At 42.4% G+C, this 22,820-nt stretch overlaps 1 protein-coding gene and 1 non-coding gene across 6 annotated transcripts in view; one reads left to right on the top strand and one right to left on the bottom strand.

The window, feature by feature from the left end:
• Positions 1 to 22,820, top strand: part of LOC126295208 (histone acetyltransferase KAT2A) — a 298,502-nt gene that overhangs the window by 53,600 nt on the left and 222,082 nt on the right. The window contains exon 1 of one of the 5 annotated variants that reach the window (XM_049987544.1): positions 14,493 to 14,566. The exons of the other annotated variants lie outside the window; for them this stretch is intronic. The gene's annotated coding sequence lies outside the window, so the exon portion shown is untranslated. Of the gene's footprint in view, positions 1 to 14,492; positions 14,567 to 22,820 lie in introns of those variants that run through there. 5 annotated transcript variants of the gene reach the window in all.
• Trnal-caa (transfer RNA leucine (anticodon CAA)) lies at positions 11,079 to 11,153 on the bottom strand. Its single transcript has one exon. It is a non-coding gene; the product is annotated as a tRNA-Leu (tRNA).

Genomic DNA, 22,820 nt, shown 5'->3' on the forward strand with positions numbered 1-22,820 from the left:
TTGTGAATAGCAACGGTCCTATGACACTACCCTGCGGCACACCTGAAATCGCTCTTACTTCGGAAGAGTTATCTCCATTGAGAATGACATCCTGTGTTCTGTTATCTAGGAACTCTTCAATCCAATCACACAATTGGTCTGACAGTTCATATGCTCTTACTTTGCTCATTAAACGACTGTGGGGAACTGTATTGAATGCGTTGCTGAAGTCAAGAAACACGGCATCTACCTGTGAACCCGTGTCTAAGGCCCTCTGAGTCTTGTGGACGAATAGCGCGAGCTGGGTTTCACACGACCGTCTTTTTCGAAACCCATGGTGATTCCTACAGAGTAGATTTCTAGTCTCCAGAAAAGTCATTATACTCGAACATAATACGTGTTCCAAAATTCTACAACTGATCGACGTTAGAGATATAGGTCTATAGTTCTGCACATCTGTTCGACGTCCCTTCTTGAAAACGGGGATGACCTGTGCCCTTTGCCAATCCTTTGGAACGCTACGCTCTTCTAGAGACCTACGGTACACCGCTGCGAGAAGGGGGGAAAGTTCCTTCGCGTACTCTGTGTAAAATCGAACTGGTATCCCATCAGGTCCAGTGGCCTTTCCTCTTTTGAGCCATTTTAATTGATTCTCTAGCCCTCTGTCGTCTATTTCGATATCTACCATGTTATCATGTTTGCGAAAATCTAGAGAGGCAACTACAGTGCAGTCTTCCTCTGTGAAACAGCTTTGGAAAAAGACATTAAGTATTTAGATCTTTAGTCTGTCAGCCTCTGCTTCAGTACCATTTTGGTCACAGTGTGTCTGGACATTTTGTTTTGATCCACCTACCGCTTTGACATAAGACCAAAATTTCTTAGGATTTTCTGCCAAGTCAGTACATAGATCTTTACTTTCGAATTCATTGAACGCCTTTCGCATAGCCCTCCTCACACTACAATTTTTTTTTTATTTTATTTTATTTTATTTTATTTTATTTTATTTTTTTTTGTCTGCAAGGCTTTGTCTATGTTTATGTTGGCTGTGAATTTCCCTTTGCTAACTCGGTTGTTGTACCACGGTGGCTCTTTTCCATCTCTTACGATCTTGCTTGGCACGTACTCATCTAACACATATTGTACGATGGTTTTGAACTTTGTCCACTGATCCTCAACACTATCTCTACTTGAGACATAACTTTTGTGTTGAGCCATCTGGTACTGTGTAATCGCTTTTTGTCACTTTTGCTAAACAGAAAAATCTTCCTACCTTTCTTAATATTTCTATTTATGGCTGAAATCATCGATACAGTAACCGCTTTATGATCGCTGATTCCCTGTTCTGTGTTAACTGTTTCAAATAGTTTGTGCCTGTTTGTCACCAGGTGGTCTAATATGTTATCACCACGAGTCGGTTCTCTGTTTAACTGTTCAAGGTAGTTTTCAGATAAAGCACTTAAAAAAATTTCACTTCATTCTTTGTCCATGCCACCCGTTATGAACTTTTGATTCTCCCAGTCTGTATCTGGCAAATTAAAATCTCCACCCAGAACTATAACACGGTGGGGACATCTACTCGAAATATTTTCCAAATTATCCTTCAGGTGCTCAGCCACAACAGCTGCGAGAGTGAAGGTTGTCATCGAGGCTAAGGGTGGACCAACACTATATTGAATTTCAGCATTACCGATGGATGGCACCATGAACTTGTACAAGTCATTTTCAGCCAGGTGTTTCTTCATGTTTCATTGAGTCCCTGTAGCCATGCAATGTTCTGGAACCGCATATTTGCGTATTTGCATAAATTCAGTTTGTCCCCTGTGCTCCCAGCACCTTTCTTCAATTGTCTGCACAGTCTGCCCGACATATGGCTGAATGCATTTGGATGATGTGTGGTAGATGCCCACTTTACAGAGCCCCAAGACATCTGTTACCGCGTCTAATAGTGTACACGTTCTTGGAGGTGGATAGAAAATCGTTTACTGTTACAGTAAGACAGGAATTTGCAAGTTTTGTTTGATACTTTGCTGGATTTTAAACATGGCTGAAACAGCAACTGTTGAAATTCTTCACGATAAAGGATGACAGCCAAAACAGTTGCAGAAAAAAGATTTATTAAAATTCTTGACCAAGGTTTCGGTATATATATAAATATACCGTCATCAGAAGTAAAATATCCTGAACAGGAAGACACTTTCATTAGCAAAATCTTAGCATTGGAAATGAGAAACACTAAAGCTTAAGTAACAGTGAAATTACCAGAGTAATACAGGCACAAAATCTGTTAGTTACTTACTAAAATTACATCATGCGATGGAGATTAATAAAACAATTGTGCCAAAGGCGTTGTCAATAATTAAGACATCTTTACCATTTGTAGAACATGATTATGGGCACAGGGTCAATGCGAACAGATTAGCACAAGTACTTTCCCTATGAACTATTGAGATGAGAGCGTGAAAGCACTAGGGCAGATGGTTTCACCGAGGGAGGGCACTTGTGGTATGTGCCAGACACTCGTGCATATTAAAATCCATGGACATCTACATAACCGCATCAAAATTGTTAAAAGTTGTGCTAATTCGAACCTTCTGTCTTAATAAATAAAACATATCAGACCATTTAAAAACATTTATATAAAATAGAAAATATGGAACCAATTTACCTGTGTCCTAGTGTCAAACAGATGAAGCTCGCGCTGTGGAACACATCTGACGAGAGAGGATACTAGTGTAATAAGCGAGAATCTCACGTAACGTATGTGGTGAAATACATGCTAGCAAAAACAAGCAAAATGTTACAGTAAAACGAAACCGTCTGTCGTTGTGAATAAAAACATACTAGTCAATTAACCACACATACACATTGGAAATCACAAACAAACAGCAAACATCAAAAATATGTAAAATCCCAACAAGACAGGGAAAGCGCATTTGACCGGTATCAACAAGCAAGAAAACTAACTTCTAGTCAGCCGGACTATATTACATCAAGGCAAGGAGGGGTTTGAAACTGTCTAAATTTTTTTTTTCTAAGCTGCACCTGTTCATTAAGAACAAAACCATCTTTTAGAGACAGATGCTTGAAAATCTCTTAATTCTTTGAGCAAGTCCAGTTTGTAACCCTTATTCGCTTCGTGAAACAATTCTGCGTCATCCAGTTTACGTAGTGTATGCTGTAAATCCGGTGTATACAAAATTACTTGTAACGACTACCCAAATTACTACATTGGACAGACAGGTAGACCCATTAAAGTAAGGTATAAAGTACACATGCTAGGTAAAAATGGGGAAAATGTACATAATTCCACGTTTGCCGAACACCTATGGCTCTTACAGCTTACGCCACGTAAACTGGATGATGTAGAATTGCTTCATGAAGCGAATAAGGGTTACAAACTGGACATGCTCAAAGAATTAGAGATTTTCAAGCATCTGTCTCTAAAAGATGGTTTTGTTCTTAATGAACAGGTGCAGCTTAGAAAAATAATTTTTAGACAGTTTCAAACCCCTCCTTGCCTTGATGTAATATAGTCCGGCTGACTAGAAGTTAGTTTTCTTGCTTGTTGATGCCGGTGAAATGCACTTTCCCTGTCTTGTTGGGATTTTACATATTTTTGATGTTTGCTGTTTGTTTGTGATTTCCAATGTGTATGTGTGGTTAATTGACTAGTATGTTTTTATTCACGACGACAGATGGTTTCGTTTTACTGTAACATTTTGGTTGTTTTTGCTAGCATGTATTTCACCACATACGTTACGTGAGAGTCTCGCTTATTACACTAGTGTCCTCTCTCGTCAGATGTGCTCCACAGCGCAAGCTTCATCTGTTTGACACTAGGACACAGGTAAATTGGTTCCATATTTTCTATTTTATAAATATGTTTTTAAATGGTCTGATATGTTTTATTTATTAAGACAGAAGGTTCGAATTAGCACAACTTTTAACAATTTTGATGCGCTTATGTAGATATCCATGGATTTTAATATGCACGAGTGTCTGGCACATACCACAAGTGCCCTCTCTCGGCAAAACCATCTGCCCTAGTGCTTTCACGCTCTCGTCTCGATAGTTCATAGGCAAAGTACTGGTGCTAAACTGTTCGCATTGACCCTGTACCCATAATCATGTTGTACAAATGGTGAAGATGTCTTAAATAGCAAGTAACTAAATGATTTTGGGCCTGTATTACTCTGGTAATTTCACTGTTACTTAAGCTTTAGTGTTTCTCATTTCCAATGTTAAGGTTTTGCTAATGAAAGTGTCTTCCTGTTCAGGATTTTTTACTTCTGATGAAGGTATACATAACGAAACCTTGGTCAAGAATTTTAATAAATCTTTTTCCTGCAACTGTTTTGGCTGTCATCCTTTATCGTGAAGAAATACTTTGCTGGCATACGGTGGATACGCCGTTGTCTTATTCTCCTCATTGGTGGGCCTATACCTTCTTGATTTCTTTCTCCCACTTACTTTACACATTTATTGCACTGAAAATGCACAAAAAATTATGCACCATGAAGGAATTATCTGAATGGGATGGAAATTGGTAGATGTGATCTTTGTGCACAGACAAACGAGTGATTCCAATTTAACATCAATTGAATGATTTATTTGAAGGAAAGAGCTTCACAAATCGAGGAAGTCAGTAATGTGTTGGTTCACCTCTGACCCTTATGCAAGCAGTCGTTTGGCTTGGCATTGATCGATAGACTTGTTTGTTGCTCTCCCGAGGGGTATTGTGCCAAATTCTGTCCAGCTGGTATATTACATCATCAAAATTCTGAGCTGGTTGGTAGGGCCTTACGATAATGTTCCAAATGTTCTCAATTGGAGAAAGATCGGGTGACTTTGCTGGGGAAGGTAGGATTTGCCAAGCACAAAGATAAGCAGTAGAAACTCTTGCTGTGTGGGGGCAGCATTATCTTGTTGAAATGTAAGCCCAGAATGGCTTGCCATGAAGGGCAACAAAACAGGGCATAGAATATTGTCAAAGTACCGCTGTGGTTTAAGGCTTCCATGGATGACAATCAAACGGTCCTCCTATGAAATGCAAACATGCCACCTCTCCTGATTTAAGCAGGAGACTCCCGATTTTTCCTACTTCCTCCCGATCTCCCGACAGTGAAGACCAATCTCCCGATTTTCAGAGCAGTTTCAATACTTTCCTTACTATTTGAAAATCCTGCCCCTTCGATATATTGGTGTATGACAATGTATGGCTGCTACTTGTCTATGTTAACTTGGAAGATTCATGCGGTGGCTGTCGGGAGCGGCAGTAGGCGTAGCTCATGCTTCGTATCTACAACGAAGTAAGGAATTTATTGTTGGCAGCATTCGGAGACAAATGAATACCTTTCAACGAGTTTCAGTTTCCTCCACTTCTGGTAGCATCAGTGCAATCGTAAAGTAATTGTGGACAAGGAGTAGTTCATAGCCATTCCAAGCGAAGTGATTAGCCTTGTTCTTTCTACAAGGAAGTGTTGCCGAGTTGGGGGATTTCCTCCTAAATTTAGGGGGAATTAAGCTGCCTGGGGGAAATTAGAGGGATAAATCTTTCAGGGGGGAAAAATATTTAGGGTTACTACTCTCCCCTCCCCTCCCCTCTCCTCCCTGCCCTGCCACTTGACAATTTCATTGTTGACTCCCTTTTACCGCCCCAACCTCCTGCTCGCTTACCCGGTGTGACAAATTATTTAGGGGAATTTGAAGTGCAATATTGGGGGAAACGGTGCACCAGGGTTGGCATCATTGCTACATGACCATTGTGTAGAACATAGGACCATTGTGTTCTTGGTGCTGCTGCGTGATTTGTGTACTCTGTAGTAGTTGTTGGCTGCATATCATGGAGGTGTTGATTATTTTTTGTGCAGGATGGCGAAGAAATACGATGCAGTGTTCAGAAACGTATATAAGGAAGAGTTTCCATGTTTAAGTGAATCGAGGAAGGGACAAACTTACACTATTTGTAGTGTATGTAGATATGACTTTTCAGTGGCTCATGGCAGGAAATGTGGCATTCTTAAACATGTGCAAACTAAAATACACAAGGAGACTGTCCAGTGTGTAGAACGGAACCAGAAACTTTTCGTGTAAACCCCAAAATGTAGATTCTGTGACGGATTTATTGTAGAGTGTAACTTGACTATAAACTGTGCCGACCACGCTGGGCCTTTGCTTCGCAAAATATTTCCCAATTCTGAAATTGTGAAAAAATATGGGTGTGCCAGGTACAGGTACTGAATTTTTGCAACTTTGTCAGGGATGTGTTGTAATTCACAATAGTACAGCGCTAAAATTCACCTGATTTTTCACTTTTGAAAGTTGGCATGTCTGGAAATCAAATGAAATGGCACCGCAGACCATCACTGTTGGCTGGTGGATGAGTGACAGGTTGGAATCCCACTGCTGTCCAGGGTATCCTCAGACGTCTTTGCTGGTCTTCAGGGCTCATTTCAAAGGTGGCTTCATCATTGAGGAGGATTCTACTCCAGCCAAAGAGATTCTGGGCTGAAGACATGCCTGGAAATGCTCCGGGCGGCGATAGAATCCTCCACTCCCTGTCGAGGGGGCTGACTGCTCTTTGGTGAGTTGGTGCTTGGCTTCCACAGACCTCCAGCCTTGACAGCACTTCATCACTTTCTGTGCTGAATGTCTGTCCTCCTCCCGTTCTTTTTCCCCCTACCTTGCTGAGCACGTCATGCGTATTTTCAGGACTGTGTTCTGAAATTTCAATAGCCCTGTAGTGTGCTTTTTTCTTCTTCCTTTGTTCTCTACCTCCTCCCCTTCAGTGTTTGAGGTGTCTCTTTCTTTCTTCTTGCTCCCTGTGTGCTCCTGAAGGCCGGCCCACATGTTTGAGACATAACAGGTGACTGGGTAAAGCGCAATTCCCAGCCCTGTGTTGACAGGTAGGATTCGCACGTACCCCTGGTACAGGTCAGTCCCAGGGAAGGGTGATTGCCTGAGCTATTGCCTTCCCATTGCATCCTTGAGCCCCCGGTTCTAGATGTACCCTTGTCCGGTTCTCAGCTACGCTACAGATCAGTTTGCATATAAACAATTTATTTATGAAAATATACAGTACAATCGCCAACAAACTTTACATATTCACATACACCTTTACCTTTTACCCAAATGAATACCGTCTCATTTAGAGAGATTTTTTTCCTGTTACGAGTATACAAAGACAAAGAAGAAGTTGACATGTAAGCAGATTTACCAAAGTCTTTATTAGCGAGTTCGGCCATATGGTAAGTGGGAAATGCAATAATGTCTCTGTCAACGAAACTTTTGTGGCCAGGAACATTTGGTACTCCTGTACCTCCACGTACAATGGCTACCGTAAGCCATCCGTTACCATAACCAAGTGAATCATTAATATCTAAACTAAAATTAAGTCAACAACCACAGAAAACAGAAGGTCCGTCCAGCAATGCTTGAGGTGTGAACAATCATGTAAGACGAGTGATCCCCCATCTGAGGGGGACCTCCAGTCACAGTGGGTCCGACGTTGGAGACGCTGGTGATTGTGGAGGATTGTTTCGCAGTGAGCTAATCGTCTTCATCTCAAATTAAATTTAAAGCAATTACAGCCCTCTCTCACAAAATTTAAGTCTTTTGACCAGTTTTCAAAACTTCTCTGATTGCCTTCATCAGAAATTAAATATTCAAATTGGCACGTTACGTGTAAGATAAATTTCAATCAAGAAAGGCTTTATTCACAAAAATTTACAAAGAATACATGGAAGGCGAGTCACTGTGGGCTGCTCATACCAAAAAAATCACAGTTTTCTTTTTTTAAATTTTTGTGACTAAAGCTTTTTTCTCTTGATGTTTATCTTATACGTGACCTGCCAATTTGAATATTTAATTTCTGATGAAGGCACTCATAGAAGTGTTGAAACCTGGTCAGAAGACTTATATTTTGTGACCGAGTGCTGTAATTGCCTGAACTTTCATTTGTAAACAGTCACTGAACTAAGCAGCTGTGTTTAAAACTGTAATCTTCATCTCAGCTTATGTCTACTAAAATAAATGGAATGAGCTTAAAGATTCAGTGCCACTCCCAGCTACACCTCGGTTCTTCGTGGCATCATATACCGAAGATGATCAGTCTATTGCTAGAGTTAATATGTTTATTATTCAAAAAGGTGTCGATGCAATTTCAGGTCCTGTGAAATCCTACTCTCACTTACATAATGGGACTTTGCTTTTGGAGACCAATTGTGATTTTCAAGCCCAACAATTGCTTGCAGAACGCTCCTCCATGGCTGTCCTGTTTGTGTTGAGGCGTATTGTACACTGAATTCTTTGCACGGTGTTATTTACACTCTGCTGCTTAATAGTCTAACGGGGAGAAATCCAAAATTATCTCTGTGATCAGGGTGTCACTGTGGTCCATTGATTAATGAAAAAGTTGATGCAAACTTAGTGCCTACATGCGCCCTTTTTATCACATGTGATAGACTAGAGCTTCCATGAAATATCAAAACAGGCTGTGAAGTTATCATGGTCTGATTATACATACTGAAACTGATGTGCTGCTACCATTGTTAGTGTTACAATCACACTCACTCGTCCTGTCAAAACGTGACCAAATATGTTAGTTGTGGTAGGGATGCTGACAGAAGTGATTCCCCGCAGTATCAGTTATAATGGCAACCGTGCAGCCTTATCCCAGTAGTAATCTTTGTCTCTCATTGGGTGGGCCCTCCAGGAGATGTGGGCAAGTGGAAAAGTATCCTACACTCTCGCAAGTTGTTGACTAGTCGGAAGCCCTGAATTTTACCATCCAGCATTTACAGTACCATTCTTGCTATGTCTCACTCTATGAAGAACATGGCCACACAAACTTGTGATCTCCAATTCAGTATTGTAATTGTGAAATTACCTAATATCATGGCAGCATCCCTGTTTTCTTCTCGTACAGTTGTGCAACAAGCCACCAGCTCGTTGCCCCTGGCAGTGAAATCACCTGCTACATAACTGGTAGGCCAGAAAGGACAAAAGGAACACTCCCACGAAGACTCTTTATGTCCCTCCAGCCAACTAACATCTGAGTCTCTGTCTGTCGACTCTAAGAAATCAAACAGAGGCAAGCAGTCTTCTTCCCCAACGCAGAGATCCTCTTCGACAGTGTCGCCATGTGGGACCCTCACCTTGCCAACCTCCATTTCACTGACACTCTGAGCCTACCATTTTTCTGCTCTGTAATCCACAGTTCGACCCAGGAACAACACCGACGCCTCTGTAGATTTCACAGAATAGGATCCTCCAGCCTCTGTGCTCTGTTCCAGTGTCTCTTAGGACATGCACTTGGCAGCTGTTGAGAAGACTGTCCGTCGGTTTCTCCCTCCTCCCCATGCCCCATTGGGACTCTTCCGCAGTGGAATGATCGCGGCATTAGATTCAACAAGGTGGAATTACATCTGCTCTTGGAATCTCTGCATCCTGCTGTAGTTTTCTGCCTCTAAGAAAAGAAATTGCGTCTTCTCGACCACTTTGGCCTCTTGCGTTTCCTTCTAGTCTGCTTTGACCTTCCCTCTCGTATGGGAGTCGTGCCCCTCATTCAGAATGATGTCCGTAGCCAAACCACCTCATTGAAGATCAGGCTGCAAGCTGTTGCAGTTCATCTTTTCCTTCCTCACTCAGCCTTTTCGCTTTGTACCGTCTACATCCCTCCGTCGTTCGCTGTCACCAGGGTAGACTTACTCCAGCTTATCGGTCAGCTCCCTCACCCCTTTCTGCTGCTCGGTGACTTTAATGGCAACCATCCCCATTGGCGCTCTTCCAGAACATGTCCGAAAGGTTCCCCCTCTGCTGACTTTCTCAATCAACTCAAGCTCGTATGTCTTAACACTGGAGCACCCACTTTCTTTTCAGACTCCCTGCACACCTATTCTGATTTGGACGTCTTGTTCTGTACTGTCCAACTTGCCTGTCCTCTTGTGTGGTCCATTGTCTCCGACATATACTCGAACGACCATTTCCTGTGCTACCTATTTGCTGATTCCCAACCCATATGCATGTAAATCCAATTCACAGATTTCTAAGGCCGACTGGAAGCTTTACTTCTCCCAGGCAACCTTCAACAAAAATTCCACAGTCGTGATGAACAGATAAGAGTACCTTATGATTGTTATCCTTACTGCCGCAGAATGTTCCGCACCTCGCATTTAATCTTTATTGAACTGTGTCCTGGTCCTCTGGCGGACTGAGACATGCTACGACACAATTTGTGCGCGGAGATGTAATCTCCACATTTTTAACTACCATCGTATGACAGTGAACTATATTCGTTATAAACATTTGCGAGGACTTTATCACATTCTTCAGTGTAGTGAAAAAGCTAGCTGGATTTTGTTTAGTTGTTCTTTCCACAGTTTCCCTCCCTCTTATGCTGTATGGGCAAACTCTGTCGGCTCTCTGGTACCATGGTCCATTCCCCGATTTCCAGCCTGACCATAGTACATTCGCATTGGCAACTGTGTTGCTGTCTCCAAGACCTTGGGCCACTATTTTGTGGAGATTTCAAGCTCCACCCACTGTCACTCCGCCTTCCTCCCTTAGAAATGAGTGGAGGAGGCTCAGGTGATATTCTTCTTTTCTCAGAATAGTTACTGCCACAATGATGCCTTTACTATGAGGGAGCTAGACCATGCTCTCACCTCATCCTGATCTTCTACCCCAGGGCTGGACAATATTCACATTCAGATGTTGCAGCACGCTTCTCTTGCCGGCAAGCACTTTCTCCTTCAAATGTATGATCACATCTGGGTAGATGGCATGTTTCTCAGACACTGGCATGAAGCCACTCTCATACCAACACCTAAGTCCAGTAAGGACACCACCTTCCTTCTAGCTACTGCCCCATTTCTCACCAACTGTGTTTTTAGGGTGATGGTTCGAATGATTCGTGATCAGTTGGTATGGTGGATCGAGTCTCATAAATTATGTACTCATACTAATCATTGCACAATGTGGAACTTGTGCGAGCCGTTCTGCAGTTGACCATTATGTCCCTTTGTCAGCTGATGTAATTAATGCTTTGCTGTAGAAATACCAGACTGTGGTCATGAAACTTCCTGGCAGATTAAAACTGTGTGCCGGACCGAGACTCGAACTCGGGACCTTTGCCTTTTGCGGGCAAGCGCTCTACCAACTGAGCTACCCAAGCACGACTCACGCCCCGTCCTCACAGCTTTACTTCTGCCAGTACCTCGTCTCCTACCTTCCATACTTTACAGAAGCTCTCCTGCGAACCTTGCAGAACTAACACTCCTGAAAGAAAGGATATAGTGGAAACATGGCTTAGCCACAGCCTGGGGGACGTTTTCAGAATGAGATTTTCACTCTGCAGCGGAATGTGCGCTGATATGAAACTTCCTAGCATATTAAAACTGTGTGCTGGACCGAGACTCAAACTCGGGATCTTTGCCTTTCACAGGGAAGCACTCTACCAACTGAGCTACCCAAGCATGACTCTGCCAGGAAGTTTCATATCAGCGCATACTCCGCTGCAGAGTGAAAATCTCATTCTGGAAACATCCCCCAGGCTGTGGCTAAGCCATGTCTCCGCAATATCCTTTCTTTCAGGAGTGTTAGTTCTGCAAGGTTCGCAGGAGAGCTTCTGTAAAGTTTGGAAGGTAGGAGACGAGGTACTGGCAGATGCAAAGCTGTGAGGGCGGGTCATGAGTCGTGCTTGGGTAGCTCAGTTGGTAGAGCACTTGCCCGCGAGAGGCAAAGGTCCCGAGTTCGAGTATCGGTTCGACACACAGTTTTAACCTGCTAGGAAGTTTCATATCACTGCACACTCCGCTGCAGAGTGAACATCTCATTCTGGAGACTGTGGTCATGTTTTCTGGTTTGGAGAAAGCCTACAACATCTGCTGGAGGACTGTTATCCTCCATAGTCTATAGATGTGGGGCTTCCACAGCCGCCTCCCAATTTCCTTCAGGAATTTTAAAAGACCGAGTTTTCAAGGTACGTGTGGCTTTGGCCTTGCAGACACCCTCACCCAGGAAAAAGGGCTGCCTCAAGGCTCCATCCTGAGCATCGTTCTCTTTGCTGTAGCCATTAACCCTATTATGGACTTTCGCCTGCCAGAAATCTCCAGCTCCTCCCCTTTCGTTGACGATTTTGCGGCCTGTTGCAGTTTTTCACGGACTTGTCTCCTTGAGCAGCATCTTCAGCGATGTCTCTATTGTCTTTATTTGTGGAGCATCGACACTGGCTTCTGCTTTACCACTGACAGAACCATTTGTTTGAATTTCTTGTGGCGCAGTGGCTTTTTTCCACTTTCTTTACATCTTAGGCCTGTTGCACTTCCATTTGCTGAAACTACAAAATTCCTGAGGCTCATGCTGTGTATGAAACTTTCTTGGTCCTCCCACACACTGTTCTCAGTTCTGCAGTATTCTAAGTGTCCTAAGTGGTACTTCCTGGGCAGTCGCACGGGATTAGCCGAGCGGTCTGAGGCGCTGTAGTCGTGGACTGTGTGGCTGATCCCGGCGGAGGTTCGAGTCCTCCCTCAGGCGTGGGTATGTGTGTTTGTCCTCAGGATAATTTAGGTTAAGTAGTGTGTAAGCTTAGGGACTGATGACCTCAGTAATTAAGTCCGAAAACAAGAGGATAGAAGCTTTTGAAAAGTGGTGCTACAGAAGAATGCTGAAGATTAGATGGGTAGATGACATAACTAATGAGGAGGTATTGAATAGAATTGGGGAAAAGAGAAATTTGTGGCACAACTTGACTAGAAGTAGGGATCGGTTGGTAGGACATGTTCTGAGACATCGAGGGATCACCAATTTAATATTGGAGGGCAGCGTGGAGGGTAAAAATCGTAGAGGGAGACCCAGAGATGAATACACTAAGCAGATTCAGGAGGATGTAGGCTGCAGTAGGTACTGGGAGATGAAGAAGCTTGCACAGGATAGAGTAGCATGGAGAGCTGCATCAAACCAGTCTCAGGACTGAATACCACAACAACAATAAGATTTCACACACATTTGAACTTCCTGGGCAGCGGATCCGACCACCTTCCTCCATTTGTATCAATCCCTTGTTTGTTTGAAACTATGACTGTGGGTGTTTTGTTTATTCATCTGCATGTTCATCCACCTTACTGTGTCTTAATACGATCCACCATCATGGAATACATTTGGCCACTGGCACCTTTTTCACTAGCCCTGTTGAGAGTCTGTATGCAGGAGGTGCCAAACTACCACTGCCATACTGGTATAATGTCCTTTTCAGCAGATACACATGCTGTTTGTCTGCCATGCCCGGACACCCATTCTATGCCCTCTTTTTCGATGACTGCAACTGCTTATCATAGCAGTTCATTTTCCACAGCAGAATTTATCTACACAGTGAAGTTCATAATAGTGATTGCAATTGCTTGGCAAATAGATCTGGTGCGGGGTGTCACAGCGCGCGATTTTGAATATTGCGATCCACTTTGGTACCTTGAACAGGTCGAGGTAAAATATGTGACTGGTGGTTTGACAGCGTGTATACGCTCTGGGACATCCGGGAAAAACCCGGGAATTTTTTCATCTGGGAAAAAAACTGGGAATATTTTAAAATTATGGGATTTTTTTCAGTGTTCTACATTTCAGTTACCTTTTTGTAATTTTGGCTGGCAAGAACTGATACTCTAACGTCCGCCAGCAGCGAAATGTGTTACAGACTTTAGGATGAAGACTGTGCAGTACTTCATAACAACAAACTGCTTACGGTGAGCGCGACGTCACAATTGTTTGCATTAGGTTCGTTTGAGCACTTTCCATCGGGTTCACGCGCATGCGTAGTTAAGTAGCGTATGAGCAGTACCTTCTCCCGCTTCTGGCTAGTGATTTTGCTATTTCCTCTTCCTTACAAGCTCTCACAACAAATGAAAAAAAAAAAAAAACGGATTTCTGTGTCTGGGAGCTATCAAGTGAATTAAAATACATTCACATAATTACGGAAGGCTATAATTGTTATTAGTTTGTTTCCTGATTTTATTTTATTTCCACGTTTTTGGCTGTCACGCATTAAGCGCCTTGCATATCAATGAAGTTATTTTTGTCGGTTTGCTAAAGAAATTTGGCTTTTATTAATCTTTTTTGCAGAGGCAGTCAATTTATTTGAAAACGAAGTATTTCAGTACAAACTGTTAGCAAGTTTCAACTGTTCGCCGAATTTCAAGTGCACGTTTTCGTCTTCTGGCACGTATGGCGTTACGCCATAATAAATAACCTAACACGAGATAATACAATAGTGGTACTCCGATAAAAATTTACGTCCAGAAAATCACGTGGAGAAACTTAATATCAAGATGGGGCCTAATTCATTGAGAATCTGAACATACGAATGTGCACTTTAAGCCGAATTATGCATTTTAGTATGGTTTACTAAATTTCGATACTCCGATTTCCTGTTTCTTTTACGACGTAAATTCGTATACGGGATTCCTACGTCATCGTAGCCGCGCATGCGCAGTAACCCCGTTTTCTGAAGCTCTCTGGCAGGTGTTGAAACGAACATGTTTGTAACAGGTTGCGGGAAAATATTACGACTGGTGGTTTGAGAAGCGTTAGTTTCAAAGTAAATATTCTTTTACGCAGATTGGATTATGTTACGTGCGAGAATGTTGGATGAATTTCTTAAGCCACAGAGCGCTCGTCTCTCATTAAAAACTTAACGCTTTGAGGACCAACCGCTCGAAAGAATTTCGACCGCAGAAGGCCAGACATTTATTCATTATTTAAAATTTTACTGCCACGTCTGTATAAGTATCGTAAAGTGTAACACACTCAAAAATGACCAATAGTATATGTATGCTATAAGTACACTATGTATATTCATTTCAACCACAAACTTTTCCTATTTGTGTTCGCGATACTTAACAGTGATGTTGCTATTGACTGACTACATCACGTGGCCTAAGCTCTTAATATCTGCTGTAATCGCCTGGCGAGATCACGTGGCATCAGCTATGATTGGCCTATAACGGCACACAACAATCTCGATTTTAATTCTTCGAAAACTAACGTCCTATGTTTGGTGGAATTCGAATTTATAGTTTCGTAATACGGAAAAATGCAGCGGGTTTTTGTTTCTCGCCGGGTTTAATTTTCTAAATCGCCGGAAATTGTACACCCGTGTATAAAACCTTAACCCTTCATAGGATTGATAATTTTTACAGTCCCAAAGGAAAGTATAGTCTCACTTAACTATAAGAAGTGTATTTTCATCTGGGAAAAAGTGTATTTTTAATCGGGTAATCGGGGATTCTTTTTCCTTGTCCGCGTGTACGGTACACGCGTTATTTTAAAAGGAAATTTCTTTTACGCAAGATGAATTCTGTTACGCGTGATAAAGTACGACGAATTTCTTAAATCACGGCGCGTTAGACTCTCATTCAAAACTTTACACTGAGGACCAGCAACTTAGCAAAATTTCTGGCCCAAAAGACCAGCCATTAACGCCGTCACATAAAATTTTACCGGCGCATTTGTGTTTGGTATATCGTAAAGGGTAACACATGCTAGAAAAAGACCAAGTTTCAAGGTTAGTTCTTCACATTTATTTTCATTCTTTCCTAGAGTGCAAAGTATGCAGTAACGATGCCAAAAATATAATTATCGTTAAAAAAAAGTGAGTTCTGGAAAAATTCCATATGTAATTGGCTTTTCTGTCGAAAAATAAGTGCTTGACGGAACATGTATTTTGCCCAGGTAATTCACGTAATTTTCGGTGCACAGCAGTGAAATTTATTAACGTGCGTGTCAGAAATATTCAGCTGTTGCAATTTAAGGTGTCCTCGCAGGATCTTGCCTAACCACACCCTCGGAAAAGCAAAGCAAAAACTTTTTGATGACCAGTATTCTATGTGAAAGCTCAACTTTTCGTGCAGCTATACTGTATGTATATTAATTTAAACCATTAACTTTTCTTATTTGTGTGTTCACGCTACTTAACAATGACGTCGCAATTGCGCAACTACGTCACTTATCCTGTGCTCAGTATCTACTCTCATTGGCTAGCAGGATCACGTGACAGGAGCAAGCTGTAACTCGCTCACCAAAGCGGTCGCAATCTCAGTTTCAGTGCTGCTCGGGGAGGTGCCGATTTGTATGTGGTGGGATTTGTTTTTATACTTTCGTAGTATGAAGATATCCTGTGTAAACGTAGCTTTTTTTTTTTTGCTGGGTTTCGTTTGCCAAAGTGCCAGGAAGTTTTATGTCGGTGTATAAAACCTTCACTATTGAAAGGATTGATAAGTTTTGCAGCTCCAAGGGAAAGTATATCGTCATTTAACACGGAAGAAATGTACTTCCAGCCGGGAAAAAGCGTATTTTCACGCTGGGGAAAAAGTGTATTTTTAGCTGGAAAATCTGGGAAAAATCCAGGACTCTTTTCTTGTCTGCATATACAGACTGTCGGAGACCAACTGTAGTATTGGTTGGGCCTTTGTCATTGACACCTACCATTTTCCGTATTGGCTTCCAGAACACTGCTCGATTTTTACAGCAGAGTTCTCCACCCCGTATCAGATCACCCAGTAGACCCATCGACACAGTGTTTTTAATTCCCATCTGCTTCAATCCTCTCATTGCCCTTCAGAACCCGTGTGTGCTCTACATAGCCCACCCGTTAGTGCAACTGCTCAAGAAAGCTTCCACTTGGCAGCTGCCGAGCTAGCCACCGTGATGTTCGTGTGGGTTGCCGGTCACGTCGGTCTGATGCATTGCTATCGAGGCTGGAATCCTCTTGTCTCGGCCTGCTGGCTCTTCCATTCCTTGGGATGATCTTCGTGTTGCCGTCTGTCAGCAGGTGGTGTCATTTTGGCGTAACCACTGGTCTTCGCTTCTTGGGAACAAGCTCTGAAGAATTAAACACTTTCCAGTGGCTTGGCCGAGTTCCTCTTGGCCCTCTCATTGTGAGGAAATGATCTTGGCTCAGTTGTATATTTGGCACTGTATTTATAGCCACCGCCGTTTGCTAAGTGGTGATCCCCCACCACTTTATGCTAATCATCATGAACCTTTGACAGTTCGCCATTTCCTGACCTAATACCCATTTTTTAACCCCGTACATTCAAGCGTATGTTTGCCGTCCAAGCTATCTACCGTTTTATTGAATGACACGTGGGTTGTCGACTGCATTGAACTTTTTATCCATCGTAGCAATATGGTGAAGTATATATAACTTTTGTTACTGGACCTTCGCTGTCTCTGTGGAGTATTTTGTGGACCTTTGTTCAAGGGGAAGTCATTTGTAGCTCTGTTTCCTTCCATCAATCGGGCTTAATGTATAGTTGTCTTTAACTTCTTTTACTTGTTGGTGTTCTAATGTTATGACATGGGCGCATATGACCTCATTTGTTTCTACATCCTGAAACAGGAAAAAAAAAAAAAAACCAGCAGTGGCTTACCAAGCTGACTGTCACCCATCATACGGCCTGACAACCAGGATTGTTGGTCTGTAGGCTACCATCTCTTTCTCGTAGCAAGGCCACTTGGTTGTCACAGATGCAAAGTTAATAGGAGTAACCAACTGAATAAATCATAATTTCATTCTTGTTGTTGTGGTATTCAGTCCAGAGACTGGTTTCATGCAACTCTCCATGCTACATACAGTAAAGCTGCATGCCCTCGGGAAAAATTACGGCTGTAGTTTCCCCCTGCTTTCAGCCGTTCGCAGTACCAGCACAGCAAGACCATTTTGGTTATTGTTACAAGGCCAGATCAGTCAATCATCCAGTCTGTTGCCCCTGCAACTACTGGAAAGGCTGCTGCCCCTCTTCAGGAACCACACGTTTGTCTGGCCTCTCAACAGATACCCCTCCGTTGTGGTTGCACGCACGGTACGCTTATCTGTATCGTTGAGGCACGCAAGCCTCCCCACCAACGGCAAGGTCCATGGTTCATGGGGGGATAATTTCATTATTACTCTGTAATGTTCAGTTGGAGACTGTGATATCCTTATATTAAAATACTCAGACAATATCCCTGAATAACGTCCAAAATTTGTCATTAGAGTTTCAGTTCTTCCTTGACGTGGTTTGTTTTGGAAGGAATAGCAAATATTTTGGGATGTGGCAGTATAAACTATTTCAAATAAGACATTCCAGATAACACATGTCCAAGTTCTGTTGGTTATAGAGACACGGCTATTAGAATGTAAGCGAATCAAATACTCACAGAAGGTGCCGAGCAAAGGCAAACGATTAAATTCAAAGATGATGGTCATAAATTTCACTTCCGACTTCGATGCAGATTTGAATTCTCTTGACAACAACACATGTAGGTCTTGTGAGTTCGTCTTTGCATTATTTTATGAGGGCAAGGCTATTCATAATCCAAACAAACAATTCATCTCTTGTGTTTACTTTTTCTTTGCAGACTTTTCCTTTAGTCATCCCCACAGGCAAAAAGCTGACTCGCCAAGGTAAGGGGGCCTTGGTTGCCAAAAAACTTGACCATTGTTGCCAATCAATCTTCTCGGGAATATCATGTTTGGATGACCAAGACACTTGAGAACTATAGAATGGTCTCTAAGTCCCATTACCCACTATCTCATGTGCATATATTCATATATGGCCACATTTTATTAATGTGGGATCATAGCAGAGGATAGCTTTGACGTATTGTGACCATCCATTACTATGTATTCCAGAATGTCTGTGTTTGCACCATTGTTTTGATGGCGGTGTATGACTCTGCTCTATGTATGATGTAAAGTTCTACTCAACACTGTTGGCATGATTGCAGTAAATGCCCAAGGAATGGTGTCCTGCCAACTGTCTCGTAATGTAAGTCAGCAACCTTCTGTTCAATCAAACCCCATAATGCACTGTCGCAAGATGACTGGTCAAGACTTTAGGATGGCTATTCCAAAGGTGCAGGCAGAAGGACAGTGACACGTCCAATCCATTTATCACAAAATGCACCAGTGAGTTATCCTCTAATGGTAGTAGCATTATGGGCTTGTGTTCCATCCTGCTGGAACCATTATACGACTGAACAGTCACCTATCTTGCAGCTATGGAATAAACCAAACACGTGTCATGGTTAGATACACACTACAATTCAGAGCATTGTCAAAGAAACATGGACCTACCGCTTAGGTTGCAGGTATTCCAGTCCAAATCATGGTATGTACGGGGTTTGACTAGAAGAAGGGATCGGTTGGTAGGACATGTTTTGAGGCATCAAGGGATCACAAATTTAGCATTGGAGGGCAGCGTGGAGGGTAAAAATCGTTGAGGGAGACCGAGAGATGAGTACACTAAGCAGATTCAGAAGGATGTAGGTTGCAGTAGGTACTGGGAGATGAAGCACCTTGCACAGGATAGAGTAGCATGGAGAGCTGCATCAAACCAGTCTCAGGACTGAAGACAACAACAACAACAACGGGGTTTTATTCATGTTCTTCATAAAAATGAAGGTTTTCTTTACTCTAGAAATAAATGTTTCTAGCTCTTGCATTTGCCCACAAGTCTGATGACATTTTTGCATGTCATTATTGCTCATTGTTTACAAACAAATGTTTAAAGACCTATAACTTCTGTAATGTCGAGTCCTGCTTTCTGTGATGGTAATTTTTTTGTGAATGTTTGAGTGACACTGCAGCCTTCACACACATTTCCACTCGTGGTGGTAACACCGAGTGGGGCTTATCTTTTAAGTTCCCCCCACCCCCCACCCCACCGTAAAATTGTTGATTTTTATGGGTAAGGTTTCTGAAACCTTACAGTGAAATTCTGATGAATATCTCCCATTGATTTTCTCACGTGGAGTTGTTCGTGAGCCCATGTGCTCATTAAGATCTTTTCCTCTATGGTGTAAATGGACTCAACCACAATTTAGATGTACATCAGCACCTCCACCAATAAGAAACAGCAATTCATTAATGTCTATTTAATATGTAGAGGATAACGAAACTTTGTGATCTCTCTGCAGAATGCACATAAGCCTCGTCACCCTGGAAAAATATAACCATCCTTGTAGCCACAGTAACCTCTTCCAATAATGCTGGAAACTCATTCTGAAGAAAGTCTAGATAAAAGGGTCTTTGGTCTCCTTGGGTCCTTCAGCACCTTGGGCCTTGGTGAAACACAGTGGGCCCAATGAACAAATTGTTTACCACACCACTTATATACAGAGATGTGTTCTTGAAAATATGTCCCCACAATAACACGTAGGTTTTCATCGGACATCAGTGTGAGGTACGAGTAGTATTGATACCATAATGAAAGACAGTGGCTTCGTGAGTAAATAGGGAACTTTGCAACTGGTTGATAATGAAATTGTAACCTAGCTTCATCTCCTTCTTGAAGGGGTTGAATACCCTGTGAATGATAAGGATAGAGTCTGTGCATGTATAATGGCTATTGCATGTACAACACTGTCAAGTGTAGGAATTTTGCATGTGTTTGCTGAAGGACTTCGTTGTACCAACTGAATAATATCTTCTGCTTCATCTACACTGTTCATTGACACTTTCAGATGAGATATGACTGTTTGGAACTGCACCGGTCTCTCTCAGTTATGGAAAGCATCACTAATCTCTCTTGAATCTGGTACTCTGTAGTTACAAAATCGTGCACCGTATTCACTACAAGCAGCAGCGTTTCTGCTACAAAACCCACACACAAATACTGTATTGGCATCAAACATTTTATTATATATATATGTTGCATGCTTCAACAGCAGAGTAGAACTAACCAACAAGTCTCGGTCACTGTTTCAGCTACATAAACTCAAGCACAACTTTAGAACTTGAACATAAAAACAAAAATAGCAATCAATTAATAAAACCATAGCAACTCGGCTGGCAACACAAAATGGAAACTACCTCTGAAACTGACAAAAATTGGACACGTGTTTTATGGTGTGTTTTACTCAGATTAGTCTATACTGTTGTTGTGATCATTGTCATTTATCATTGCCTTCAGTCTGAAGACTCGTTTGGTGTAGCTTAGCTCTCAAGCTACTGTATCCTGTGCAAGCCTCTTCATTTCCGAATGGCTACTGCAATCTACATTCTTCTGAGTCTGCTTACTGTACTCATCTCATGCTCTCCCTCTAGAGTTTTTATTCCCATGATGTCTCGGAATGTGTTCCTATCAATCGATCCCTTCTTTTAGTACAGTTACACCACGGATTTCCTTCTCCCCAGTTCTCATTTGTATCTGCTGATTGGTTACATGATTTACCCATCTAATATGTAGCATTCTTCTGTAGCACCACCTCCTAAAATATTTACGACTATCTGAGAAACCCAGCACTGCCTAAGTATTTATTTATTCCAGTTTTCTATTAGTCCATCTCCTCCTCCCATCTTTCTTTGTCCATCTCCACCACCCCCATTTTCTGTTCATCTTTTCCTCCCACCACACTCTCAATCTATTCCTTCCCCCTCTATCCACCTGCTGCTTCGCTTCTGTCCATCTCATCCTCTCTCTTCTGATTCCTTCTCTTCTTCCCCCTTTAATTCCATCTCCTTCTCTGTTTGTCAGTCCTCTCCTCCCACTCTTTGTCCATGTCTTCCTCACCCCTCTTTCTGTCCTTTCTCTCTCACTGTCCGCCCCCTATCCATGTTCATCTTTTTCCCTTTCCTCTCTCTGCCCATCTCCTCCTCGTCATTCTCCTTTTGCTCCTCCTATCAGTGCCTATCTCCCCCTTCCTTTTCACTGTCTGTCCACCTCCTTGCCCTCCCTTCTCTCTCTCTCTCACCTCAATAGGAGGCTGGTGGTTCTTCCCCCTACAGCATTTCTTTCCAAATTAACTGAAATCATTCCAGGGGTTTAGGATGAGCTTTTCACCTGTGGCTTTTGTCATGTGCACATGTCAAATACAGGATGAGTCACGAGATTTTCCCGTGGTTGCTGGAGGATATTCCACAAGTTATTTGGAGCAAAAAAAATGTAAATATAGTATCCATAAATAATGAGCTACAACAGAGTTCCAAAACATGCCACGGTGTATGGAGTGCTACACTTGTATTCACAGGACACACGATCAGTCTTAGGTATACAAGTGCAGCGAGTGGTATGTTTGCTTAACAACCACGCTGTTGATACTGCAGTCACTGTTACTGTCTCCTGTGCACAGTACACTTTGTGATGCCATACAAGTTTTCATCGCAGGAGTAGGGAGAGACGGTGTACATTTTGGGCTTCTGTGATGGTAATGCGAAAGCTGCTGTTTCTGAATATCACCATTGGTATCCTAATCGTAGGATTCCGAGTGCCAAAACATTTAGAGGAACATATCAAACATTGGTAGAAACTGGTGCTCTTCCCAGTATTCGTATTCACTCCGAAAGACATCGTGGCGTTCAAGAAAAGGAAAACATTCTTAATTCAGCAGAGCGCAGTCCTCGTTCTGGTACGAGGCACCTAGATACCCGATTGAACGTTTCAAATCTGAGGTATGTAGGGTTCTTCATGAGAATGGACTGTATCCTTTTCATGTGCAGAAAGTTCACCATTTAGAGCCACATGATTGTGCCAGTGGTGGACTTCATAATGTTCAGTGATGAGGCAACCTTTACAAGAGATGACATCAACAACATTCATGTCTGGGCAGACGAAAATCCCGGTGCCACAGTGGTATTTCAATTTCAATGCAGATTCAGTGTCAATGTCTGGTGTGGTATTGTGTGTGGCCAGTTACTGGGGCCGTTTATTCTCCTGGGGAATTTAAATGATCAGATGTACGTTAATTTTTTACAAGAAGACTTATCACGGCTTCTTGAAGACGTTCCTCTGGAAACAAGACGCGACATGTACGTCCAACATGACGGCGCACTTGCACACTTCCACCGTGTGGTAACAGCTTATCTTAAT

Source organism: Schistocerca gregaria, chromosome 11 (assembly GCF_023897955.1).
Source record: "Schistocerca gregaria isolate iqSchGreg1 chromosome 11, iqSchGreg1.2, whole genome shotgun sequence".
Taxonomy (NCBI): domain Eukaryota; kingdom Metazoa; phylum Arthropoda; class Insecta; order Orthoptera; family Acrididae; genus Schistocerca; species Schistocerca gregaria.